General features: G+C 47.3%; 1 long non-coding RNA gene across 1 annotated transcript in view; it reads left to right on the forward strand.

Annotated features, from left to right (window-relative positions):
- Nucleotides 1–17,106, forward strand: part of LOC147717196 (uncharacterized) — a 278,162-nt gene extending 261,056 nt beyond the window's left edge. The window contains exons 3-4 of the long non-coding RNA XR_015295802.1: nt 12,627–12,748; nt 16,990–17,106. This is a non-coding gene — a long non-coding RNA (uncharacterized LOC147717196). The remainder of the gene's footprint in view (nt 1–12,626; nt 12,749–16,989) is intronic.
- The last annotated feature ends 9,974 nt before the right edge of the window (nt 17,107–27,080 follow it).

A 27,080-nucleotide genomic window follows, 5' to 3' on the forward strand; every position in this document is an offset into this window, starting at 1 on the left:
AGCTGAATACCCATCTTTTCGACACGGTCGACCAAGATCTTGTGGTCGACCGTGTCGAAGGCTGCCGAGAGATCTAGGAGTACCAGCAATGCTGTTCCTCCTTGGTCGCGGATGATTCTAATATCATCCGCTGCTTTGATGAGAGCGGTTTCCGTTCCATGGTATTTACGGAAACCGAACTGGGTGTCATCCAGCAAGTTGTTGGACACACTTTTCAGGCTTCAGGCTCCCACCTGTACACTTTCGGGCCCCATGGTCCCGTGTCCAGAGCCTGTTGGCCCGCCGACGGATCCAGCTTCAGTGCCACAGGATCCTATGCTGTTGGCTCTGGCCCCGGCACCACACGGTCCGGCACTACCAGCTCCGGCCCCAGCGCCACGCTCGGCTCCGCCGACGGCGCCACAGTGGGTGCCGTTCGTTCCACCCTTGCCCCGGTTCCAGGACCATTTCATTCCTGCCTGGGATCCGCATTGGGAGACGGCGCCGGTCGGCCCAGGCCGGTGTCCAACGCCGTTCGTCCCTCCTCCGGCCCGGCCACCGCTGCCAGCTCCTCCGGCAACGGAGGTGGAGGATGATTGGGAGGGGTCCGAGGACCCTCTTGCCTGGCAGTGTGATTCAGAGCAGGTTTGGGTAGACTATCTGGGGGACGCAGGCGACCTCAATGTCTCTTCTGACCGGGGGATTGCTTCTCCTCCGCCCACAATGGAGGAGGGCGCTTCCTACACAATGGTGCTCCGTCGGGCTCTTGAGGGCCTCAACCTAGACTTTCCTATGGTGGCCCTCAAGACTAACCTCCTCACTGAGGTGCTCCAGATGGCGTCTACTTCGTCGGAGCCGCTGCTTCCCTTCAATGATGCTCTCACCGACGTCCTGTTCGGTACTTGGTCGCGGCCGGCCACAGGGGCCCCTGTAGGTAAGAATGTTGCCAGGCGTCACCACCCGGTGCCTAGGGACCCTGCCTTCCATACCACCCATCCGACGCCTGAGAGTCTGGGTATCCAAGCCTCAACGTTGCTGAGTGCTTTTCCCACGGCTCCGCCGGATAAGGACTCTAAGAAGCTGGAACAGTTTGGTAAGCAGTTGTTCTCCTTGGCCAGCTTGGGGCTGCGGTCAATGAACAATGCCTGCCTATTAGGCTGCTATTCCTATGCAGTGTGGGATACCGTGGCTCAGGTCTTGCCTCAGTGTCCTGAAGAAGTTCAGGCTGTTCTTTCCCAAGCAGTTGCTGAGGGTAAGGATGCAGCTAAGTTCGCCATTCGGTGTGGTTTGGACGCCACTGACTTGTTGGGCAGGGCATTTTCTACAACTGTGGCGCTGCGTCGCCACGCCTGGTTGCATTCTACTAGGTTCTCGCCCGATTTCCAGAGTTCGCTCATGGACATGCCTTTTGATGGCACTCACCTGTTTGGCGATAAGGCCGACAGTGCACTGGAGCGTTTTAAGGACTCGCGGGCCACGGCCAAGTCCTTGCATCTGTCTACAAAGAGCCCGGCCACTCCTGGTTGTCGTTCCTTTCATGAACACGGTAGGGGAGCTCAGACACATTCCTTCAGCAAGCCTTAGCGCGGACACGGCGGAGCTGGGAATCAGCGTGGGGGTCAGTCCACTTCCGCCCCTGCTGCTTCTACCTCCAAACCTTCCTAATCCGAGCTTTGTGGAGCAGGATCCGACACCACCTTCCCCCACTGGTGCGATATTACACCAGACAAGTGGGCGTTGCAGATCATCCGCGGGGGTTATTCCCTTCCCTTTCAGTCCTTCCCTCCAGCCATGCCACCTCAGTGCCACCGCATGTCGGGGGATTACTTGGTGCTTCTCCAGCAAGAAGTCACTGCCCTCTTGGCCAAGGGGGCCATCGAGTGCGTTCCTGGATCGGAAGTAGGGAGTGGTTGTTATTCCCAATACTTTCTAGTCCCCCAGAAAGACAAGGGGGGCCTGCGTCCCATTTTGGGCCTTCGAAACGTCAATCACGTCCTCCGGAAGGCGAAATTCAAGCTGGCTCAGGTCCTGGCTGCCCTAGACCCTGGAGACTTGATGGTAGCATTGGACTTCCAGGACGCATATTTTCACATCCCCGTCCTGCCGGCCCACCGACTTGCTCCCCTTCGGCCTTTCCAGTGCCCCTCGGGTGTTCACAAAAGTGATGGTGGTGGTCGCAGCTCATCTGCGTCGGTCAGGGGTGTCAGTCTTCCCCTACCTCGATGACTGGTTGTTGAAGGCGGGCTCAACCCAGGCAGTTGTCACCCACCTCCAGACTACAGCTGACCTCCTGCATTTGTTGGGGTTCTCCCTCAAAATGCCGAAGTCTCACCTGAGTCCTTCTCGGAAGCTCCCCTTCATCGGAGCGGTTCTGGATTCGACGCAATTTCGGGTTTATAATCCCGAGCAGCGAGTCGGGATATTCAGGCTATGATTCGGATCTTTCAGCCTCTATCCCGGATTTCAGTCAGGATGAGCCTCCGGCTCCTAGGCCTGATGGCCTCCTGCATCCTACTAGTACCACATGCCAGGTGGCATATGCGGGCATTGCAGTGGGACCTGAAGTTCCGGTGGGCACAGCACCGGGGCAACCTGTCCGATCACGTCCAGATCTCGGAGGGCACTGCACGACAATTGCCGTGGTGGCTCACGAATTGCGATTGGGTCAATGGCAGATCCCTCTCCCTTCCCCAACCAGAGCACACAGTGGTGCTGGACTAGTCCCTCCTGGGATGGGGTGACCACTTGGGAGAGACGGAGATCAGAGGCCTCTGGTCTCCAGCGGAGTCCTGACTCCATATCAACCTTTTGGAGCTTCGGGCAATCCGACTGGCACTGAAGGCATTCCTTCCCTCTGCCGGGGAAGTGTGGTGCAGGTGTTCATGGACAACACCACCGCCATGTGGTATTGCAACAAACAGGGCCGGGGTCGTGGACCCTATGTCGGGAGGCTCTGCGCCTCTGGACATGGCTGAAACGGGAAACAAACTTTACAATGCAACTTTTACAACGCACTACCATTACAACAAAACTTTTACAACGCAAGATCCATTACAACGCATGCCATTACAACGCAACCATTAAAACGCATGACACTACAACACATACCACTACAACGCATGTCATTACAACACAGTCTTTACAACGCATACCATTACAACACATACCATCACAACGCATAGTACCCTTACACTATCCAACACTTACCCTTCTGTTGCACCCCCTAGAGTTAGAATAGTAATTTTTACCCGTACACTATCCAACACTTACCCTACTGTTGCACCTCCTGGAGTTAGAATAGTAATTTTTACCCCTACACTATCCAACACTTACCCTACTGTTGCACCCCCTGGAGTTAGAATAGTAATTTTTACCCTCACACTATCCAACACGTACCCTACTGTTGCACCCCCCTGGAGTTAGAATAGTAATTTTTACCCCTACACTATCCAATACTTACCTTACCATACATGCAATGTAATGGTATGCGTTGTAATGGTATGCGTTGTAAATGTAGTATGCATTGTAATGGAATGCGTTGTAAAGGTAGTTTTTAAAAATTCATTGTAATGGCATGCGTTGTAATGGAATGTGTTGTAATGGATGTTGCGTTGTAAAAAATTCATTGTAAAGGTATGCGTTGTAAAAGTATGCGTTGTAACTGCAGACATCCGGCTAAAACATCAAGGCAACACCTTGGTGGTTCAACACCTGCCAGGTTCTCTGAACACCAAGGTGGACGAACTCAGCCGTCGGTGCTTGATGGATCACGAATGGTGTCTGAACTCGGTCATGGCACAAGATCTCTTTCAGCAGTGGGGAGAGCCTAGGTTAGATCTATTTGCCACCGAAGAGAACGTGCAATGTCATCGGTTCTGTACGTTGGAATTTCCATAGCGCCACTCGCTCTGCGACACTTTTGGTCGCGAGGGGAGCTGCGGTTTGTTGTACGCCTTTCCGCCTATACCACTTCTGCCCAGAGTGCTGAAGAAGATTCAGCGCAACCAGGCCACAGTCATCCTTGTGGCTCCAGATTGAGCACGAATATATTGGAATCCCGAGCTACTCAGCATGGAGATCGATCCCCCGATCCGGCTGCCTCTTCAGGAGGATCTTCTGTCACAGCAGCAGGGAACGGTCCTCCACCCAAACCTGTCCAACCTCCACCTCCATACGTGGAGATTGAGCAGCGACAGTTGACAGCTTTCGATCTTCCTCCTGAAGTCTGTGATGTCATTCTCGGCTTCCTGATCAGCCTTGTCTTTTTAAGTCCCCGGGTGTTAACCGTTTTCAGAAAGGCATTACGCACACATTCCCTCCCGTGCCATTCATAATGCCTCAATGAGACTTGAATCTTGTCTTGACGTTTCTGATGTGCGCTCCCTTTAAGCCCCTTCATAACTGTCCTTTGTGTCTTCTCACCTTAAAGATTGCTTTGCTAGTTGCTATCACCTCTGCCAGAAAAGTGAGTGAGCTCCAGGCTCTTTCTTCTATACCGACTTTCCTTTCTGTTCATATAGACAAGGTGGTTCTGAGGACCCGTCCTTCTTTCTTGGCAAAGGTTGTCATGCCCTTCCACATCGGGCAGACCATCACTTTGCACACCTTCTTTACGCCTCCTTCCAGAGAGGAAGAGAGGCTCCAACATCTGGACCCAAAACGTGCGCTCTCCTACCTGAGCTGCACACAACCGTTCTGGGTGGATGAAAACCTCTTTGTTGGCTGCGTAGGCGCCAAAAAAGGTTGGCCGTGCACAAACGGACTATCTCTCGGCAGGTTGTTCTCTGCATTAAGGCCTGCTACTCGTTGGCTAAAAAAGAGCCTCCTGTGGGGCTGCGTGCCAATTCGACAAGGGCAACTAGAGCCACTACTGCCTTGAGACGCGGAGTTCCCTTGCAGGACATTTGTCAGGCAGCTATGTGGGCCTTGTTGCACACGTTTACCAAGCATTACTGCCTTGACAGTCAGGTCCGGAGAGACGGCTTCTTTGGCCATTCTGTTCTCCTCGACTTCCTGGTGTAATTTTGTTTGCAGACCCACCACTGGGGTTGGTATTGCTGGGGTATCTATTCTAAGGTAAGGAATCTATCACTAACGTGTCTCTTTCAGATGCACAAGTTACTACTTGTGTAACGATATATCTGTAAGAGACATTAGTTAGTGATAGATTCCTTACCGCCCCACCCATCCTTTCCGTTCTGCGAACTGATTACATGGGTTAAGGTCATCCCCTTTTCAGGACCCTAGTTTCTTGGCACCAGTGGTCAGTTTCTTGCTTAGCTCTGCGTTCCTGGCGCGGAAAGTCGTGTACAGAACTGAAGTCAGCGTGCATGGGTGGCGCCTAAGTAGTCCCTGTGACGTCATGTTGGCGCTTACGACGCTTGCGACGGACGCGGAGCCGCAGGACTCCACCTACTGACGTGCAGGGGTACTGCTAGCAAAACTTTCCGGATCCAGTCTGACGCCTGGGGATAGTCTAAGGTAAGGAATCTATCACTAACTAATGTCTCTACAGCTATATCGTTATACAAGTAGTAACTTGTGCGTTTTGTAGGTAGATACACTTGTCAACACTATATTTTTTTCTGCAGATTTTCTATATCTACAGAATTCCTTTCTATGTTTTACTCTCAGCAGAGCGAAAGTGCACAGTAGCATTAGAGCAGTCACCTCAGTGGAACTAGCAAATTATGGGTACCTGCTCTCCCCAATTTTACTTGTAGTTAAGGTTTTCTCCTATCCTCTTCAGGAATAAATCGCCATGTCTATTGAGGATGGGAATGTGCTTTATAAACATTTGTAAATACCCAAACTCGCCCGTTTGCGAAAGTTCGCCAGCTTTCTAAGGTATTGTTCGCCCAAGAACCTTCTCTCTTTATCATTAGGAACAGATTTCACATGTAAACTCGAGTTTTCTGATTATGTACAATTAAACAATACATTTTTGCACCCAAGGCTCACGTTTCCCCAGTGCGGACCACTCTTTAAGCCTTCTATAGCTCAAAAGGCCTTGTGCTGCCTACCATTCATTTTAACAAGTGTGGCAGGCGGGTACCTGCACTGCGGATTATATACATGTTTAATGAGCCTGATGTGAGGTGTACAGGACACGAGCTCTGGCATCAGGCTTGTAAACAAAGACCCTGAAGGTAGATGGTAGGATGGCTCAGTGGGCCGAACACTTGGTGTTGAAGCAAATAGTTATCTGCTGGTCAGGAGTTTGAATCGGACCAGCCTTCCCTCATTCTGACAGTAGGTACATTTAGTTCCGCTGGAGTGTATGTTAGAAATTCCTTTGACGTAAGTGATGCAGAGGTGCAGTCATATAAAAAAAATAATGCATTACTACTATTATTTTTATGCTGCACAAAAGTGTGATAATCGTGAGGAGAATAGAAAACATAAATATTGTGATTAGCTTGCATTCTATACACTCAGAAATTGTAAAAGTAAATACACTTGGTGCATGTTGATGTTGTGTGTTGCTTCTTTTGGCTGTAAATTGAACAAATCACTGCTGATTTTGCGAATTTGTAGAATTTTCTTGAACAATTTACCCTTTTGCTAACCCTTAACACCAGTTCCAAAGACTTCTCATACGGTGCCACAACTGAAAGTGCTGTCTGATCTGTGTGCAGCCAACAGGGGCATTTACGCCCAGTATTCGCTCTACTTTCCCGAAATCATGGTCTTCATTACAGAGTTCTTTCCCGATGCCACTTTCTGACAGATGAGCTTCAGGATCAAAGTGGGCTTATTTTAGTGACCTACTTAAAAAAGCTTCCTTATAGAGATAGCGGTGCACTGACCTCTACTGCCAGAATTCAGTTCCTGCACCTAACAGGTGTAACTTCTATGGGCCAGATTGCTTGAGTCGTGCTTGTCACTGTTGCTGATTCAGAGGGCACATTTAACACGTTGGTCATTAATGGTAAGCGACGATGGTGCCATAGAGTTTTTGCCTTAAGTGAAGAGAAGAATAAAAATACACTTGCGCATGCAGGCCACGGGTGCACAAAAGGTGAGGGGGCGGGCGCTATATAGTCCTTAAAAGATAGTAGGCCCTTTCCACAATGAAAGATGAGAAAGTAAGGGTGAAGGTGTAGATCTAAGCCAAAGTACATTCACATTTTTGGGGATCCTGAAATATTCCCCAAAATATGCCTGGAAAGGTGCATCAGGTGCAGGGTTCTAGGCATACTTATGGGAATTCCGTGAGTTGTCTAGAAGGCTCCAGTTCTCCATGTGCAGTGTAGTGGAGAACTCTACCTTGGAGTACTAGGAGCCTCCTCTGCAAATGCACTTTGTTCTTCTCCAGTGTGAATACTGAAAGTAGGTGGGCAATGGTGGGTTGTAGGCAGCAGTTTATGGCCTATCTGTGGAGGTTATGCAGATATGAGCACTCTGGTGTACATACCTCCTCCGCCACCTGTGGTTTCTGTGCTAACAGCATTTGCGTCTGCCTTTGTATCCCTCTGTCTGAATACACGTTATGGCGTCACACATATCAGTTCTATCGTGTCTCCCACACGCCCTCTCTACCCAGCCCCCCGAGATTCATTTGAAAGTAAAGTGAAATAACGGATCCCTTGTTCTGCCCAACAGTTTTCCAACATCCATTGTCAACGTTGTCTCGTCTAAATAGCAGCTGGTGCTTCCTGCAACTTGCACACTCAATGTGATGCATCCTCCTGCTGTCGGGTTCTCCTTTATCACTCGTTCTTCTTGTAAATTACATAATGTGCTCTGTCCCTGCCCACCATCGGCCCCCGATACGAGTCTAGTCGTCTCTCTCCCAAAAACCACCCCTGTACATGGTTCTTGCCTTAGTCTTCAAAGTCATCCACAATAACGCCCCATCTATCTCAATATATGTGTTATTACTCCTTTCTGTTTTCCAAGAGAATTGAACTGGAAATGTTACCAGACGCGCATAAAGATGCGCGGCACTTTAAACACTGCAGTCATGTTGACATCATTTTCACAGTCAATAACGAAGAGGAACGCATGTTTGAATTCTGATTTGCATATCTTTAGCCATAACTCGAGTGTAAATACGTCTTTGAACTCTAAAGGAATTATTTACCTGTTAGAATTTTATTTTGTTGCATTTGTTGGTGTTGTTGGATTTTAGTTGAATGAAATGATGCGTGTAATATTATACCTGGAATACTTCCAAAGTAATTCTGCAATGTTTATTCAACGTAAAGAGTCAAAGAAGTAGGCGAGAGTGGTCACCCGTGTAAGAACACCCTCTTTGGTTTATGTCAAGAAATAATTGAACCATCATGTCAGCTCTAATGTATGCCTTAGGGATAGAGAACGGTGTCCTGCTGCACTGAATAACTCAAAACTAGAAGCTAGTCAGTTCTAGCAAATCAGCAGTTCTGGAGTGACTCGGGATGCAAGCCTCGGGATGCAAGGCAAATACCTTACCATACCGATACATTAGTTAATTCAAAATCCCTCTTCACTGTTTCATGGTTTTATGCTTCTTTCCTCTATAACATAGTTGATTCATTCCTATACATTTCATCAAGTAAGAAAGCACCATGTTCCAGTCTCTGGACAATTAAAAAGGATATCTCTAGGCATTTGAATATTCTCTGCATGTCAAACAGGCGTGTACCCATACCCAGAGTGCTTGGCTGCTGGTGAAACTGGTATTGTGACCTTTTATTTCATCCTGGCATCATGCTAATCTAGTGTGTGCACAGGCTTTGACCTGTCCCTGGTAATGCAAGGTCTAGAACCTTTTCTGTGGCCTGGAGGGGGCATAAAGTTTGCCCTCATAACGGGTATAAGACTACTGTCTATAACCTGTATAAGTTACATAAAGCAGTGGCTGTAGTGTAATAAGTTTCTGTTAAGCCGTCGTGTGACTAGGCATCTGTTATGTGATCACCAAATCGCTGAGTGACATTATGTGTGCCTTTTATGTCTCTGTATGTGCAGTGGCTGTGTAGCACATGTATGGTAATAGGACTCTGTGTGTGGCGAGACTGTGAGTACTGGAATCAGTGTGATCCATTTTGGATGGGCTTTTGATTGGTATTCCACTAGCATATCGACAACAGAATATTGTTGGGTTAAAATATAGTGGCAACAATTGAAGACCAAAATATCGCAAAACTAGGTTTATATAGGTCAGCACAGGTTTACTATATTCAACTCCACATCTATTTACCTTGGTGTTTATGTATGTAACGTATAATTAAAATGATATATGATTATCATCAAGGTATGTAGATGAGTTAAAAATAGTAAATCCATAGTTAACTGTAGCATTTATCTTACCAATATTTTGGTCCTTGATACTTTTTGCCACTATATTTTGTCCCCATGATATGTTTGTCATCGAGATTTCATCAAACAGCCCCTTTGTTTTGCATCATACAAGATGAAGGATGGATACAGCTTCCTGGGACACTAGAAGAATATTGACTGCATTCCTGTGGCTGGTGCGTGGAGACCCAGACACTAAAGTGAAGGAGAATAATATAGAGTTTTCCTTAGACATGTAAGGATGACTTTGTTAGCAAATGGCTGCTGGTTAGTTCTTCCTGAGTACTGCCCTTTGGTAGATGGAATGTTTAACGGGTAGGACTAAAGTGTCTGTTGTTAAAAGTGTGGAAGAAGGTCGAGGCAGGGCCTGCCCTTTTGTCTGTCCCCGATTATTGCTTCAGGAAGGCTGGAGACAGCCAGATGCAGTGATGCCACACTGCATTGTGCCCTTGTTTTTGGATACTCCTGTTCGGAGCCAGCATCCTTGCCACCTGCTCTGAGGGCCATCACTTAGCATAAAGGCTGCATCTGAAAAGTAGCCTGAAAATGTTATTTGAAAGATAACCAATGCAAACCAGTTCTGAAACTTTAAAAAGTGCCCGCTTGGAATCTATATATAAAAATGGGATCCAAACCACCCCACTTTGTTCCACTTCCAAGTTCTTTATGATCAAGTAAGGAAGGGTGACCAGGCCTGGTGTCTGCAGCCAGTCTCCCTGTGGTAAAGGAACACCACCAGAAGTCTGCACTGTCTGCTGGAGGAGTTGGTGGTCTTTCTAGATCGTAGGAGCCTGCCTGCCATCTGAGAGAAAAGAAGTGTGCCTTGCCCTGCAGGAGGATAGACTATCCAGGAGAAGAAACGAAACATGTGTACAGCGTGGGAAATAGCTGGGGATAACAATTATAAGGGAGCTAAGGTGGAGTAACCCATGTCTGGAAGAGGTCCATTGGTCTCCATAAACAGTTCTAGTTGTGAACCGCATCAATACTTCTGCAGTAATTAAGTGTCAAGTGTGATCAGCAGTACCAGTGACTGAGAGACTGGTGCTGTTACTGATGTCAGATTGTTCTGTCAATGTTGAAAGTGGGTTCACTGATTGGCCCTGGACACCCCAACTGTTAAGGTCATCCACCAGGTTGAGATGAACCCAGAGGTCACCCTTGCTATACCAGTGTCCTGTCTGAACGTGGCTTTGGAAGGCTACAACTGCTAAAGATGAGCTGCTGCAGACATTTTCGCGCTCAAATATTCAAGGTCATCAAGCTCCAAGCAAGGTCACGTCCCAGACATCTCAGCAACCAAGATAACCCCAAATCAAGTTGCACTCATAATAAAGAAAATGCGCTCAGGGGGTGCCCCGGGACCAAATGGCATTCCCACCCAAGTATACAAAGCCTCAGCTCAGAAATGGGCCAACCTGTTGGCTCCTCTTTTCGAAACAAAAATACTAGACGGACCAATCCCATCTTCCTGGCGAGGATCGTTGCTTGTCCCATCCTTAAAAAAGGCTCTCGCTCCAACCCCGACAACTATCGGATGATAGCCCTCCTTGACGTAGACGGAAAGGCGTATGCGAGTGTCCTTTTATCAGAGCTGACAACCTGGGTCAAAAATTGCAATTTAATTCCCTCTACACAAACTGGTTTCCAAAAGGGCTGTCATATTGAAGACAATTTAATCTGCCTATCTCATATGATCGAATCGACACAAGCCACGAAAGGCAAATCATTATACCGGGCTTCATTGACTTTCGAAAGGCTTTCGACAGTGTGATTCGCCCCAAATTGTGGGAAAAATTGGCAAAATAGGGCATCCCTCAGCCCTTATTGAAAGCTCTCATTGCGCTACATACAGATACCTGGGTGAAAATAAGAGTCACCTCGAGATGGACATCAATCGACAAAATCTTCACCAATAGTGGCCTAAAACAAGGAGGTATCCTCGCACCCCTACTTTTCAATCTGTATCTAGCAGACCTCTCTAAATGGCTAGCCAGATGTCGAGCTTTCCCCCCGCGAATCGAACTAATAAAGATCCAAACCTTGAAATATGCTGACGATACCATCTTACTCGATCAGACCCAGGTGGGCCTGCAAAGAATATTCAACTCCCTCGTGCAGTACTGTAACATCAACATACTGGAGATTAACATCGCCAAAACGAAAGTGATGACAGTTTCATCTTTGAAAACAAGAAAGAGCACTTGGTTTATCGAGGGTAAGGCACTGGAATCAGTCTCTGTACACAAATATTTGGGTGTTTGGAGAGACCATAAGGGGAGACCGACCGCGCACATTACCGCAATGCAGAGTGTCGCCCGAAGTTTGGAGGGAGCTTTCATTAGAACAAAGAGCGCCCTCCACTCTCCTGATCTCGCCCCACTAATAAGACTGATAGGCGCAAAACTTCTGCCGACAATAGCTTTCTGTGCTATAATAACCTACAAAGACAAAATGTCCTGCTGGCTAGATAGAGCTCAGTCAGCCTGTTTTCGCAGAGAGTGTTTCTACTACCAAACTCGACCTCTCATGCTCAAATCCGAATGGAATTTTCTATTGTCCTCCCAATACTGGGTCATGAGTGCAAGGTTTATTGCTTACAGTCTAAAGCCAAAACTAGCGCGCCCCCATACTTTAAAAAGCACCATATGGTCATTACTTAGCAATCCGGATACATCTTGGAACAAATATTTGTCATATTGCTAGGACTCGCAAAAAAATCCCAAGATGTATGGTCAGCTTCGCTACCCATAGAGATGACATCAACACTCTTGACTAAACAAGCAAAAATTCTGTCTTACAAAATGATGCCCAATTAGTATTAAAGCTCTTTCACTGCAGTTGGGCCTCTAAACTCTATGCTCCCAAAACATTACCGCTCTACCTCTCATCAATGAAACCACACATCAAGCACCAATTAATGCGGTTTCGATTTGGCCTAATTCCACTAACGGCGTACAAGTATGGACAAGGATCAAAAAAAGGAATTTTCTACAAAATGCCGTTTTTACAATCTAGAGGAAGAAAATCTAATTCACATCCTGTGCATTTGTAGACCTTTGATTGCTCACGAGTCTTCTGGCTTCGTCCGATTTGGCTTTCTTTCAACATTAGGACATGTCATGAAGCATAAGAACTGTGTATAAGGGGTGACTCACTTCAGATGGCCACTCGCTTTGTAAAATTTATGTTAGGAATTAAAAATGTATTATCCAAAGAATGAACTTTAATCCCCAAAATTATCTCCCCCTTCTTTTATGCGCTCACAGTTTTTTATTTTAATTGCAACTATTGTCTGTACAAATTGCAATGATTTTAATTATGCAAATAAAATATTTACTTTACTTTACTTTTCTCAACAGCCATGGCCACAGGAGTGTAACGACTGCACACATCTATCCTGCACACGCCCCAGACCAAAGCACACCTATTCAGAGAATGTTTATGCGTAGGAGAGACAAAGCTGTTGAACTCTATGGAACAAGTAAGATTTCTAACCACCAAGAGGTGACGAGTGAACAGAACTGGTGGGTGCATATACGCCTTGTGGGTGATTGAGTGAACTGCAAATGTGCCTAACTAGTATCTCTTGCCAAAGGAGATGCCAGAGATTACAGATGCTGTGGACCTCCGTTAGCTGGGTTAGGGTACCATAGGGTGGTCCGCTCGGTGATTGCCAACAGGGTTTTAATTATCCTAATTGCCTGTCTAGCATTGTTTGGTTGTATGATTACATTAATTTCTTTTATACATACGATAAATACTGGGCTTGATAATATAGTATTGTGCCTGTTGGTTGACTATTGGATTCTGAGTCCTCCTTTCCAAAACTACCTCCCTGAAAAGTCTATGTCTGCTCGCCTGTCACTATACTGAGAATGAAGTATGGAAAGACTGTCCTTGCCCCAGTTTGCATAGCCGTAGTAGAACAGAACCCAGCGTCCCGTGCCTTCTCCATGGCTTCTCAAATTGAGTCTGAAATATGGGGGTATGAGATATTTTAATAAGTGCTGTAGGATATTGTCAAAGTTGTCATATAGTACTTCTAATGTAATTCTGTACTCAACAGACCCAAGCCCAACAGACAACAGGTAATGCAGCTAATTTGTTGTAGCATTGAAATATGTTTAAGTTAGTGGGTGGGAAGGTGGGAAGGTGGCACACAAGAAATACTTCCAGTAGTAGGTGAGGTCTTCGATTCTAAGGAATGAAGTGCTCAGCATTTGTACACATAATGTTCGGCAAATGGCAAGTCAAGGTAGATCACTGTGACCTTTCCTAAAGGCAGTTGACTGCTTTTATTCAGAAGATGTGTTAACCATTGTTGAAATAAGCATAGGTTCAGGGCTTATGCATTGTGAAAGCATGGTTGGAAGTGTACTATCTCTTGCAGGCCTCCACTCCCCCAGTGTCTACTGTGAAAGCTGTTGCGCACAGCCATATTCTGCTTATGCATTTAAAGGAGATAGGTAGTGTGCACCTCTTTGTGTCCAGCTCTTTTGTTCCATGCCCAAATAGGGTATGGATCACAAGGCAAAATACTGGCTGACTTGCAACGATGCACTATGCATTGTTAGTATGCCACTGCCAGCAGAGCGGTTGTCTGTTGATGGGCACCTTGTATTTGAGCTGCTCGGAGCAGTAAAGTAGCCGTCACTGCTTGGACAATTCATGCAGCAAGGAGTAAACTGGATACCAGTTGTGTGCTGATGGGTGACTTCTAGATGAGCTTTTTGGAGCAAAAAAGCTAACAAGACTGCTAGGATACATCAAGTAGTGAGGAGTAGAAAGAATAAAATAAATCAGTTGTTTGTTGATGGGTGCCTTCTATTGAAGTTGCACGGAGCAGTAAACCTGTGGAGACTGCTTGGGCAGCTACGAGTAAAGAGAGGACTGGTTGTCTGTTGATAGGTGCCTTGTATTTGAGATGACCGGAGCATTAAACCTGCGGAGACTGCTTGGACAGCTAGGAGTAAACAGAGGACTGGTTGTCTGTTGATAGGTGCCTTGTATTTGAGTTGCCTGGAGCAGTAAACCCCTGGAAACTGCTTGGACGGCTAGGAGTAAACAGAGGACTGGTTGTCTGTTGATGGGCGCCTTGTATTTGAGCTGCTCGGAGCAGTAAAGTAGCCGTCACTGCTTGGACATTTCAGGCAGCAAGGAATAAACTAAATACCAGTTTTGTGCTGATGGGTAACTTCTAGGTGAGCTTTCTGGAGCAAACAGAGGACTGGTTGTCTGTTGATGGGTGCCTTGTATTTAGGATACCCGGTGCAGTAAACCTGCGGAGACTGCTTGGACGGCTAGGAGTAAACCGCGGACTGGTTGTCTTTTGATGGGTGACTTGTATTTGAGTTGCCCGGAGCAGCAAACCTGCGGCGACTGCTTCGACAGCCAGGAGTGAACAGACTGGTTGTCTGTTGATGGGTGCCTTGTATTTGAGTTACCAAGAGCAGTAAACCTGCGGAGACTGCTTGGACAGCCAGGAGTAAACAGAGGACTGGTTGTCTGTTGATGGGTGCCTTGTATTTGAGTTGCCCGGAGCAGTAAACCTTCGGAGACTGCTAGGAGTAAACAGACGACTAGTTGTCTGTGGATGGATGCCTTGTATTTGAGTTGTCCGGAGCAGTAAATCTGCAGAGACTGCTTGGACGGCCAGTAGTAAACAGAGAACTGGTTGTCTGTTGATGGGTGCCTTGTATTTGAGTTGCCCGGAGCAGTAAGCCTGCAGAAACTGATTGGACGGCTAGGAGTAAACAGAGGATTGGTTGTCTGTTGATGGGCACCTTGAATTTGAGCAGTAAAGTAGCCATCACTGCTTGGACAATTCATGCAGCAAGGAGTAAATGGAATACCAGTTGTGTGCTGATGGGTGACTTCTAGATGAGCTTTCTGGAGCAAGCAGAGGACTGGTTGTCTGTTGATGGGCACCTTGAATTTGAGCTGCTCGGAGCAGTAAAGTAGCCGCCACTGCTTGGACAATTCAGGCAGCAAGGAGTAAACTGAATACCAGTTTTGTGCTGATGGGTGACTTCTAGATGAGCTTTCTGGAGCAAGCAGAGGACTGGTTGTCTGTTGATGGGCACCTTGAATTTGAGCTGCTCGGAGCAGTAAAGTAGCCGCCACTGCTTGGACAATTCAGGCAGCAAGGAGTAAACTGAATACCAGTTTTGTGCTGATGGGTGACTTCTAGGTGAGCTTCTGGAGCAAACAGAGGACTGGTTGTCTGTTGATGGGTGCCTTGTATATGGGATGCCCAGTGCAGTAAATCTCTGGAGACTGCTTGAAAGGCCAGGAGTAAACTGAGGACTGGCTGTCCGTGGATGGGTGCCTCGTATTTTGGGATGCCCGGTTTAGTAAACCTGCGGAGACTGCTTGGACATCCAGGAGTAAACAGAGGACTGGTTGTCCGTGGATGGGTGCCTTGTATTTTGGGATGCCCGGTTTAGTAAACCTGCGGAGACTGCTTGGACAAATAGGAGTAAACAGAGGACTGGTTGTCCGTGGATGGGTGCCTTGTATTTTGGGATACCCGGTGCAGTAAACCTGCGGAGACTGCTTGGACGGCTAGGAGTAAACAGAGGACTGGTTGTCCGTGGATGGGTGCCTCGTATTTGAGTTGCCCGGTGCAGTAAACCTGCGGAGACTGCTTGCACAAAAAAACAATCAGCGAGGAGTAAATGTTCCTAAAAGATGTTACTAGCACTCGTGGTTCATCTCGAGCCACACTGATGTTGCGGTTGATCATTTTACTGTGATCTTTAATTGCACTAATTGATTGGGACTGTGAGTCGTCTGTATCCGCTAATAGGATAATTATATCCGATTTGTTCACGCCTACGCTGGCCTCTTTCGCGCGATCTGTTTGCGTGCCATGACACTCGCTCTGGAGTGTGCTAAGCAGAACATAGACAGGGCTCTCCGTAGCAGGGATTCCAACCAGGGGCATTCTTTGTACAATTATTTCGGAGATTCTTTAGAGCCAGAGTGTATCACTAAACAATACATACACCGCATGATTGCAACCATGATGGTTCATGTTTTTTTCTCCCAAAAACTCAATGGTCATTGAATGTGTTTTCTGTTCAGATGCAGTATCTTCCATCTGTTATGCTCTAGCACATGTGTGTGATGATGACAACGTCTACTGACAGCTGTATTGTCTCATCCTGTGACGTCAGCACGATATCCCTTCTCCACATCTATACAACAATTGTTTTGACCATTGATCATACTGGCAAATATACAATTCACTGTTTTCTCCCTCCCAGAGATCCTCTTGGCAATCTGCCAATATCAGGATAAAAGCATTACCGTGGAACGTTAGAAACTTCTTTCAGCATTGCCATCTCGTAATCAGCATTAATTTACTATCCGGTGGTATATGTGAACCACCTTGTTATGCTGTGGCCTCTGCTGTCGTCCCTCCTAGACTACATGGCATACTGTGGCATCTATCTCCCGTAATTGAAAGTTAAGTTTCTTGATAATACACATTTGAGATATTTGTGTTTGTGGCATTTAAAAAAAATGTATTACTGAAGGTCGTAGACCTCATAAACATGTTGATTTAGTCTTTAGATTTTAGATTTCGCCTGCACAGCCCTCGTGCTGTGTTTACAAAATCTTGTTAAAAAACAACTTAAAACGGGCTAAGAGCTGGCCCATTGCTTACCATTGATTGGCTTTAATGTCACTCTTGTTACCTTGCTTCTTATTGGTCAGTGCCTTCTCTGCCTTGCCTCCGGCTTCCTCCTGGGGCTTCATGTGTGTCCCTCCTGTGGAACATGGACAAAGTACAGCATCCTGTCTGTGGCCAGTGTCCTTCCACTCGCCACAAACTCCTGCAGGTAATCTTTTCACTTTTTAACATGCAGTTTTATACAGTGCATGTGTCTTCAGTCCGTCTCCCTCCCTGGTGTTGCTTTCACTACTTACTCATTCCACTGTTGTTTCTCCCTCCCACCCCTCCCGCTCTCTGTTGTTTCTGTTAGAGCGGCAGACCCTGATGCAGAGGTCTGGCCCGGGACCAGGGATCAATTCCCGCCTCCGCCGGGTCTTGAGCTCTAAATTCCTCGGACCTGATTTCTCCCCTCGGTGCCTATTCTAATCTTGGGGTCCCGCGCTGCAACTCTGGGCACTAGCTTGCTTAATCTCCACAACGGCCCCAACAGCGCTGTGATGCCTGGCTTCACCTTGGGGATGCCCAGGAGTGGACATTTCACAGGGAAAAGCCAGGAAGGGTTCCTTAGCGTTATGAGTACAAGCGCCGGGAGTAGCTGTGCGCTATACAAGTACAAAACATTTACATTTACATTTCACCTTTCCGTTGTCTGTTGTTTTATAACCCACGCCCCTCTTACCCCAGTATTGGAACTTTCATAGATTCCCATGCTTTGTATCATTCCCCGTCGTCGGAATGGGAGTCTCGGTAACAAAAATACCATAGCTGTAGGTACAAAAGACAATGGAAAAAAGGCCTAGGCCTCATTCCCTTTTGTAGCATATCACCCTCTTTGTGTAAAAGAGACCAAACTTTGGCCTCAGCCAATCAGAAGTGCCTCACCACTTAGAACCTTCCTGAAGGAACCTCAGAGCCTCAGATTTTCTACCGCACGTTGTGCTAGGGAGTCTCCTTTGAGCTCTGCTCAACTTCTACTCTTCAAAAGGATTACTTCAGGATTTTCTAAAGGATTTTCTTCAGAATCTTCCAGATTCTCTTCAGGATTGTTACTACCTTCCAGGATGTCGGAAATTGAGAAGAAAAAAGCCCTTTTCAAGCCTTGTTCCTCCTGTGGCAAGAAAAGGCTTTTTGTGGAGGATAAGCATAAGGAATGCATTTATTGCCTCTATCCTGACCACCAGGCTGCTGACTGTTCAATCTGTCGCACTTTTTCCGCCAAGACCCTCCGGGACCGTGAGGGTAGGCTCCTGACATGGCTGCAAAAGCTTAAATCAAGGAAGGATACTGTCTCCAGTGACAGTGAGGATGCTGGATCGATGTCTTCTACAAGAAGGTCAGTGAAAAGGGGTAGGGGTTCCCCTTCTACTTCTGTGGGAAGATCTTGTAAGGCCTCAAAAAAGACCCCCAGTGAGTCTGAGAGCCCAGGTCCCAGCAAATCTCCTCTCGGAAGTGTAAAGGAGAGGGATGGACCTTCTACGCCTTCTACAGGTGAGAAGACTGCCACAGCCTTCAAAACACCTTCATTCCAGTCTTCTGAGAGGACTTCTAAGTCCTCGACGACGAAGACGTCGACAGCGGGAGGCCCGTCGACGAGAACATCGAAGACTCCGTCGACTGGAGGTTCGTCGACGTCGCGACCGTCGACGGCGGAATCCTCGCCGTCGACGGAGAAACTGAAGACGCTGACGACGAAGGTACCAGCTTCAAGGGTGTCGACGAAGGAGTCGTCGACGACGAAAGCCCCGTCGACGTCGAAGGCCCCGTCGACGTCGAAGGCCCCGTCGACGACGAAGGCCCCGTCGACGACGAAGGCCCCGTCGACGACGAAGGCCCTGTCGACGACGAAGGCTCCGTCGACGTCGAAGGCCCCGTCGACGACGAAAGCCCCGTCAACGACTATGACGACGGTGTCGACGGCGAGAGTCCCGTCGACGACGACGACGGTGTCGACGACTGTGGTCTCGTCGACGAGGGCGTCGACGACTACTACAGTGACTATGACAATGGCTGGCGTGTCGACAGTTTCATCGTCAACGACGTCCACGACACCTATCTCGACGGCGTACATACAACCGTCGACTACGGAACCGACGATATTGTCCACAGAAAAGCGAATTACCATTTCTGTGACGCGGATCACGCCAGAGATGACTTCTCCAAGGACGGTGTCCCCTTTGTTACCTACCATGCTCCTTCAAGAGGGAGAATCAGAGGAGGATGAACAAGATGCATATAGCTATGCCAATAGTCCTTCCCAACTATTTGTCAAATGCCAGGACACTGACTCAGAGGGCGAATACGGCCACGAGGAACATGGTCATAGTCCGCAGCAGCAGCAGCAACCTGAACAGGAAATGGTTTCAGTGCCAACGTCTTTCCTGCAAGATCTACATAAGATGCTACAGGACTATAAGTCTAAGGCCAGTAGACCTCTGCCAAATACATCAACGCCTGCTACGCCTTCAAGGATTCAGGCTTCATTGGTGCCACCTACTTTCTCTGCTCCAACTTCTCCACAGCCTCAAGCGTCCATCCAACAGGATTCCTCTGGATTGCCAGGGACTCATGATGTTGATGAATCCTCGGATGAGGACCAACAGTCGGATCATGTCTCTAATCCCGACACGGAATATGATGAATACGTTATTGACAATCCCGCATCGCCAAATCCGGACCCGGCGGACTCCCCGCCAGCGGATATTGGGGGCTTCCATCAGCTGATGGAGAGAGCTGCGGCAAGATTTAAATTGGCAATGCCTAAAGTTACCACAGATTGTTTCTTATATGATTTTAACTCCATGGCTGCTATGCGTTTTCCCCCTCTGTGCTGGGAATTGCTATTCTTTATTGTTTTATGACGAGCTGGGCTCGTCATCAGTGTTTGAGGAGGCTACACCATGACGAGCCCAGCTCGTCATGAGTGTGGAAGGGGTTAAAGAACCCTTTCGGAAGACTGCCAGGTCCATTCCTATCGTGGATCACCTATGGAAAGAGGGCATAAAGGCAATGACACACCCGGCGACGGTGGTCCTGGTGCTACCGCGTCTCGAAAAGAAGTACAAGGCGACCGATGATGCCCCTGAGGCCTTGACAGGTCATCCAAGACCAGACTCTGTGATCTCGCAGGCAGCGCAGAGGAAATCGCGCAACCCTTCGGCACCACTGACAACTCCTCCGGACAAGGAAGGGTGGAGGTTGGATAACGTGAGAAAAAGATTCTCTTCGATGGCAAGTTTGCCGGTGCGAGCGGCTATTGCCTTAGCGATCCTGGGTAGGTACGACCGTCAACTCTGGTGTGATGTCGCCCCGTACCTTGACCAGCTACCTCCTGAATCTACGTCTGAGGCAAAGAAGATTTTACAAGAGGGAGAGGCGACGTCAATGGAAATCATCGATTGTGCAATGGATATTGCAACTACTGCATTCCGTTCACTGGCTGGAGCAGCAGTACTCTGTCGCCAAGGGTGGCTTAAAGCTACTTGGTTCCGGCCCGAGGTCCAGAATAAAGTATTGGATCTCCCCTTTGATGGGGAAGCGTTGTTCGGCAAACTCATTGACGACACCCTGCAAGATATAAAAAAGGACACAGAGACCGCTAGGTCTTTAGGAACACTTCAGTACAGAAAGTCTCCTTTCAAGGGATCCAGAGGCAGGGGTGGTACTTACAGAGGATCCTTCCAACAACAACGATATTCCAACACAGGATCCGGTTCCCAGCAACACCGTCAGCCTTACCAGCAGCGGCAAGGCCAGTCTTCCAACTACTCCAGGCCTTACGGTAAAGGAAAGCAAGGGGCACGAGGACGAGATTCGTCTAAGCGCCAATAGCGGCCTCCTGGCTCTTCCTACTGGACCCTCCTCCAGGAAGTCATCAGTTGGAAGCAGGGTCAACAAATACCTTCACAACTGGTCCCAGATAACATCGGACCGTTGGGTGCTCAACATCATTCGGAAAGGGCATACCTTAGAGTTCACACAAGTTCTGCCACCCAAGCCCCCGGCAGCCACTCCTTCAAAACACCAGCGTCTCCTTCGGCTCGAAGTTCAACAGATGCTCCGAAAAGGGGTGATAGAGCCAGTTCCATCGAACCAAAGAGGCCAAGGATTTTATTCCAGGTTCTTCCTGGTGAAGAAGACGCTCGACAAGTGGCGCCCCATTTTAGACCTCAGGGGGCTAAACACCTATCTCATTTCTCTGTCCTTCCGGATGGTGTCCCTCCAGGACCTCTTGAAGCTGATCAGCCTGGGGGATTAAATGGCCACGCTCGATCTAGAGGATGCCTATTTCCACGTTCCGATTCACCCAGCGCACAGAAGGTTTCTGCGATTCACAGTAGCCAAGAGCCATTACCAATTCAGAGTTTTACCCTTTGGACTCCGATCAGCCCCGAGAATATTCACAAAGGTGCTGGCGCCGGTAGCAGCTTTCCTGCGAAAACACAAGTTTCAGGTCTTCCCCTATCTGGACGACTGGTTACTGAAAGCTCCGTCCAGAAAAACAGCGCTACAGGCGGTTCAAGCATGTACCAATTTATTTCAGAACCTGGGTCTCACTCTAAAAGACGAGAAATCTTGCCAGATCCCGTCCAGAAGAGCTCGGTTTCTGGGAGCCATCTTGGACTCAAAGCTTTCACAAGCTTTTCCTACTCCGGAAAGGAGGCAGAAATTACAAACCATGGCCCAAGACTTACAAACAAGAAAGTCTCTTTCAGTACGCCGCTACAAGTCTCTGCTGGGAGTAATATCATCGTGTATTCCACTAATCCCCCATTGCAGACTGAGGATGCGTCCCTTGCAGGAAAACTGGACAATCAATGGAAACAAGTCCACGGTTCGTTCGACGACAGAGTGGCTATCACTCCGGAGATGAAGAACGCAGCCTTATGGTGGACAGATCAAAACAACTTGTCCCAAGGCCTATCCTTCGCAAGCGACCCGTCTCCACAAGTGATAACGACGGACGCTTCATTGGAGGGTTGGGGAGCAGTGTGCAGGACCTACATATCAGTGGTCATTGGTCACCCCAGGAAAAACGCCTCCACATCAACCTGTTGGAACTCAGGGCGATACGACTGGCTCTGCAAGCGTTTCTTCCTCGCCTGGAAGGTTCACAAGTGCTTATCAGGACGGACAACACCACGGCCATGCACTATGTGAACAAGGAAGGAGGGACCAGATCGCGCCCATTGTCACGAGAAGCCCAGCAGGTCTGGGAATGGGCGATCCAACACAAGATGTCTCTGATGGCAGAACACTTGCCTGGCGTCCTAAACGAAAACGCCAACAGACTGAGCAGGTCATCCTCGGTCAACAACGAATGGGAGTTGAATCAGGAAGTCTTGGAACAAGTCTTCAGCCGGTGGGGAAGGCCAGACATCGACCTTTTTGCCACTCCGACCAACAAGAAATGCCGGTCTTACGCAAGCAGGCTTCCCCATCAAGATTCACTGGGAAATGCCCTTTCGATAGCCTGGTCGAAGACATTTGTCTACGCTTTTCCTCCCATTCCTCTGATACCACGACTAATCAAGAAACTCAAGGTGGAACCGTGCAGGATGATCCTGATAGCCCCGGCTTGGCCGAGGCAGTTCTGGTTCACGGAGCTCCATCTGTTGTCGATAGCTCCCCCCTTGCCTCTACGGATTCTGCCGGATCTTCTCACGATGTCCGAAGGACAGATTTTGCATCCAGACCCTCAGTCGTTACACCTGACTGCATGGCTCCTGAACAGCGAGAATTTATGAACCTGCCATTGTCAAAGGAGGTTAGGGAAGTTCTGTCCCAAGCAAGGGCTCCTTCAACTAACAAAACTTACCGCCTTAAGTGGAAAAGATTCTGTTGTTGGTGTCGAAAGCAACACATTGATCCATTCAATTCCAAACCTCATCAGATCCTCCCTTACCTGCTGTCTTTGGCCAAATCTGGTCTAGCCCATTCATCAATTAAGGTCCATTTGGCTGCTTTGTCACGATTCAGAAGGACAGACTCTGGGCCTTCATTATGGTCTTCCAGAATAATCAAGCAATTTCTTAAGGGCCTGTTCAGGGTCTATCCACCGGTGAGACCGCCTCCTCCAACATGGCATTTGAATCTGGTCCTTTCTCAACTCATGAAGGGCCCATTTGAACCAGTCCATCGTTCTGACATCAAATATCTTTCGTGGAAATTGGCTCTTCTCCTTGCTCTCACGTCGGCTCGGCGTGTAGGAGAATTACAGGCTTTGACCATCCAAGAACCTTTCCTTCAATTCAAGAGGAACACTGTCATCATGAGGACTAACCCTAGGTTCATGCCAAAGGTTCCCTCGGATTTCCATTTGAATGAACCGGTCATTCTGAAAACATTCTTCCCTCAGCCTTCCACGCCAGCGGAAAAAGCGTTGCATTCGTTGGATGTGCAGCGATGCTTAAAATTTTATTTACAACGTACTAAAGATTTTCGAAAATCTTCTCAACTGTTTGTGGCCTTCGGGGGACCGAGTAAATGCCTTCCACTATCCAAACAGGGTGTTTCAAGGTGGATCACAAGCGCTATATTACATTGTCACAAGGCTGCTGGTAAACCTCTGACTGGAAATATACAAGCGCATTCCACAAGATCTGTGGCTTCTTCCACAGCACTCTTTGCGGGGGTGCAAATTAAGGATTTCTGCAGAGCTCCAACCTGGAGCAGCGTCCACACCTTTACCAAGCACTACTGCTTGGAATCTCTGCAACAGGATGATGCAGCAGTAGGACAGGCTGTCCTGAGGAACCTCTTCCACTAATGGTGAGCTTTCCTTTCTTCCCACCTTCCATTTTTTCACATTTTGTATCTAATGTCATGTTGTCTACTGCTAATATTTACAATGCAAAATGTGATTATCTTGCCAACTGCTTACTACTCTGATACAAAGCATGGGAATCTATGAAAGTTCCAATACTGGGGTAAGAAAACAAGTTACTTACCTGTAACTTTAGTTCCCCAGTATTGGTAACTTTCATAGATTCCCATGCGCCCACCCACCTCCCCGGGGAAAGCTCAGCCTACAACAGATATGGTGTCTAAGTGCACAACGGCTACGAAAATCTGAGGCTCTGAGGTTCCTTCAGGAAGGTTCTAAGTGGTGAGGCACTTCTGATTGGCTGAGGCCAACGTTTGGTCTCTTTTACACAAAGAGGGTGATATGTTACAAAAGGGAATGAGGCGTAGGCCTTTTTTCCATTGTCTTTTGTACCTACAGCTATGGTATTTTTGTTACCGAGACTCCCATTCCGACGACGGGGAATGATACAAAGCATGGGAATCTATGAAAGTTACCAACACTGGGGAACTAAAGTTACAGGTAAGTAACTTGTTTTCTTCTTGCTGTCGTTTGTGTGTAAACCCACCCCCAACCTTGCCCCGCTGTCTGTTGTTTGTAGTCCACCCCGCCGCCCTCATATCCTTTTTACCTCTCCATATTCCCTCCTGTACTGGTTTTACACATATTGCACAGTTGTGCATGTTGCTGTGCAACATGGTTTGAAGAAAAAAAGATGTATGACATTTCCAACGCTGGCCGTTTCACAGCACTTTTTTAAAACCTTAAGCCATGTTACACAGCAGCTTGCGCTGCTGTGCAACATGCCTAAACAAACATTGACAAAGCTTAAGCATAGGTGAAACCTATTGGCTTTTCCAAGACTTGCTTTATTTAGCCTTTATGACTTTGCCGAACCTTGTTTTATTTGGGCTTCATGGCTTTTTCAAAGCTGGTTTTATTTGTGCTTTTTTGTAAAGTGCTATAAAAGATCTTGCAGCAACACTTTAGATTACATATATAAAAGAAAGGATGGATCTAAGTTCAAGAGAATAACAATCAGAAATGGTAAATTATCACCTGAAGGAGTCCATCCGCAATGTATGCTGTTGTAAAAGTAGCAACACCTGGGTGAAAAACCAGTTGAGTCTGAAGCGAACAGAAAAGTTGAGGTGGTAACACGTTTTAGGCATCTAGCCAACACAGTAAGGCATGGTCACATGCTACTACATCCTTAAGCCACTACATTACCTGCCACTAGTGGCTTAAGTCGGATAAATACGGTGCGGATACCTAAAAGGGCTATTGTGGTCAAAGAAGCACAACAATGAATACTTCCCAAGTAGCATGACCTAAGCAGTTAAAGATGCAACTTCACACGTGCCTCTTCAGAACACTTTCCGCTTTGCAGTCAGCAAGGACTGAATTGATGATGTGGCAATTACCTTAAGAATTTTGTGTTTTTTTGCCAGTAACGTTAAGGCAAGAATATGGGGGGCTGTATAAGTATAATTACTGAGAGCGGCAGGACCCGCCCCGGGCTGGTTGTGTTCTGGGTCAGAGCGGACCTGGCTTGAGAGTTCAGTTTGGGCCATTCTTATTTGATGGATTGTAATACTATCCCAAGCCATTGCGAGTGGTTAGACGTATTGCAAGCATTCCTTCCAACACCTTTTGTGTGTTTGATGTAATGTCCTACGTGGCCAAGGATATGCCCAGCGTTGGTTCTTGTTGCTTACGAGCCACTGGAACCAAGCTACATCCGACTGAATGAACCCAGTCAGGCTGAAACAGGTCTTGGGTTGTTTGTGTTCCTGTGCAGAGGGGACCTGGCTTTGCAGTTCAACCTGAACTGGCTCCTATCAAGACTAATTTGCATAAAGATGGAATGCTACATTGTTCTTTTTCCAGTGGTTAGACGTATTGCAAGCATTCCCCATCACCTTTTGCAGGTTCTATTTATGGCTGACAGACAGTGGAAAGTTAGGTTAAAAAGCAATTATACAACTGGTTTGCATACATACCAACCCTCTCTTTTCAGGTGGGAGACTACTGATTTCAAGACTAATCTCCCCCTTCCTGATTCCTGCATGCAAAAACCCAATTCCTGAGGGGTTTTGGCTGAAAGGGCCTTGTGTTGTGTAACTCGGTGTATGCACTGCCAGTAACCACTTACATCACACTCTCTCTGCCTGCCATAGCGCTTTCGCCGTGCTTTGGACGGGTAAGAAAAAAAATTACAGTTGCGTTTCAAATATCCAATCTTGCAGCAGACTTCCATAGCCCATACGTGACAGTAACCAGATTCAGGCCTCAATAGAAGTCAGTGGGGAAAATACATTCTCCCGAATTTATTTTTAGAGATCTCCCACTTTTCTCTTCTTAAATGTTGGCATGTATAGGTTTCACACTACTTCAATTACGGTTAACGTGCTATGACACTTGGACCCGAATTTTCACACTGGCTGTTTACTTCAGGTTCTACTTGTAGGAAATAGTGTGTGCAAAACACTGCCTTAAGCAGACTACCTTGAGCAGACACAGGTGCAAAGAGTGTTTGTGCTGACAGTTCTCCCTTTATCAGGTTTTACTAAGATTGTTTTCTGGAAAGGTTACTGTCAGAAGTTGTTTTTCTCTGTGATTGTTTTAAAACTTGACAATCTTTGTACGTTTGTGAAGCTTGCACTGTTTGAAAATACTCCATGTTTGCAGAGGGAGCAGTCAATGGGGAAAATACATTCTCCCGAATTTTTTTTTAGAAATCTCCCACTTTTCTCTTCTTAAATGTGGCATTTATGGGTTTGACTATGACAACTTCAGTTACGGTTAACGTGCAATGACACTTGGACCCGAATTTTCACACTGGCTGTTTCCTTCAGGTTCTACTTGGAGGAAATAGTGTGTGCAAAACACTGCCTTAAGCAGAATACCTTGTGCAGAAACAAGTGCAAAGAGTGTTTGTGCCGACAGTTCTCCCTTTATCGGGTTTTTCTAAGATTGTTTTCTGGAAAGGTTACTGTCAGAAGTTGTTTTTCTCTGTTACTGTTTTAAAACTTGACTTTCTTTGTAAAGTGTGTGAAGCTTGCAACGTTTAGAAAATACTCCATGATGTTTGCATAGGGAAGGCTTTGCAACTTCACACACCTGTACAGTTTGCTGTGAAGCTCCTATTTTTTCTTCGGTTGCGCAAGTCTAGAGTTTTTCACCGACCCTGTTGGACTGCTAAAACCTGTGCTTTTTCTGTCTCTGGGTTCAATGATGCTAGTAATAGTGCTAGAAAGTCAAAACTGTCCATCTTCAGTGATCTGCACGTATAATGTGCCTAGTGAAGTGAGGTTTATGTGTGACCCG

The sequence above is a fragment of the Lissotriton vulgaris genome, chromosome 5 (assembly GCF_964263255.1).
Source record: "Lissotriton vulgaris chromosome 5, aLisVul1.2, whole genome shotgun sequence".
Lineage (NCBI taxonomy): Eukaryota > Metazoa > Chordata > Amphibia > Caudata > Salamandridae > Lissotriton > Lissotriton vulgaris.